The sequence below is a fragment of the Schistocerca nitens genome, chromosome 4 (genome assembly GCF_023898315.1).
Source record: "Schistocerca nitens isolate TAMUIC-IGC-003100 chromosome 4, iqSchNite1.1, whole genome shotgun sequence".
NCBI lineage: Eukaryota > Metazoa > Arthropoda > Insecta > Orthoptera > Acrididae > Schistocerca > Schistocerca nitens.
The window spans coordinates 365985152-365986341 of record NC_064617.1 but is presented as its reverse complement, the minus strand read 5'-3'; the positions used below and the strand labels follow the sequence as shown (position 1 = coordinate 365986341).

The 1190-nt window shown below is 43.1% G+C and overlaps 1 non-coding gene across 1 annotated transcript; it reads right to left on the bottom strand.

Moving 5' to 3' along the window:
* Positions 1–508: 508 nt before the first annotated feature.
* Positions 509–583, bottom strand: Trnat-ugu (transfer RNA threonine (anticodon UGU)). Its single transcript has one exon. It is a non-coding gene; the product is annotated as a tRNA-Thr (tRNA).
* Between the last annotated feature and the right edge of the window lie 607 nt (positions 584–1190).

Here is a 1190-nt window from a genome sequence, read left to right as displayed (position 1 = left end):
AGATCGATCGTCTAAGCGATTCCTTAAAAACGTTGACATCACTTGCTCCAAAAATGGTAAATTTAAAAGTTAAATTTACAAGACATAATGGGATTCCTGCCGTGGACATACTGATAATGTGATGTTAACACCAAGTTTATAGCTAGCGAGGATCAACCGTCTTGCACGGTGGAAATAATACCACCAAGCTGCATATCTTTGTGGCAGAAATTTGACGTTTATCTTTATCGGTAAGCTGGAAACTTTATTTCGAGGCTTCAAAATTGCAGCCCGCTTCTGGGAACGCGCAGGTATCGCGCAACCGCGTAGATGCAATAACTACGCAGGGAGTAATTCATGATCAGCTTTCAGCGCCGATTTTTCAGGCAATATTACGTATGCGTGTTATATATCAAATCTAATTCTCAAAAAATAAATATCATTTAAAAGTAATGAAATGATAATTAAATGGACACCCTAGCTGCAAACAGGCGTTGATGTACTTCATTGGGGACATGTTGAAAATGTGTGCCCCGACCGGGACTCGAACCCGGGATCTCCTGCTTACATGGCAGACGCTCTATCCATCTGAGCCACCGTGGGCACAGAGGATAGAGCGTCTGCAGGGATTTATCTCTTGCACGCTCCCCGTGAGATCCACATTCCCAACATGCCCACATCACTACATTCGTTGTGCGCCTAATAGATGTTTGCCCATCATACTCATTACTCGTGGCAGATTAATCTACCAAGTCCCGTACGAGTTCGGGCATAGCGTGTGCGTTCGCACAAGAAGGTCAATGGCCGGGAAGCCATATTTTAACTATATATGACGGCAGTATCTGTTCCCGAAAGAACAGTTACCGTGGATGACCATGCAGCTTTGCTAGAAATGAAATGGTAATTAAATGGACACCCTAGCTGCAAACAGTCCCGGTCGGGGCACACATTTTCAACATATCCCCAATGAAGTACATCAACGCCTGTTTGCAGCTAGGGTGTCCATTTAATTATCATTTCATTTCTAGCAAAGCTGCATGGTCATCCACGGTAACTGGTCTTTCGGGAACAGATACTACCGTCATCTATAATATATATTTAAAAGTAAACCAATTCTGTTTCCTGCCGAATCTTCGAAAGGAACGATGTACGAGAGGTGTTCAACAACTAATGCTACAATCCTTTTTATCGGCCAGTTTCGGTTGAATAAA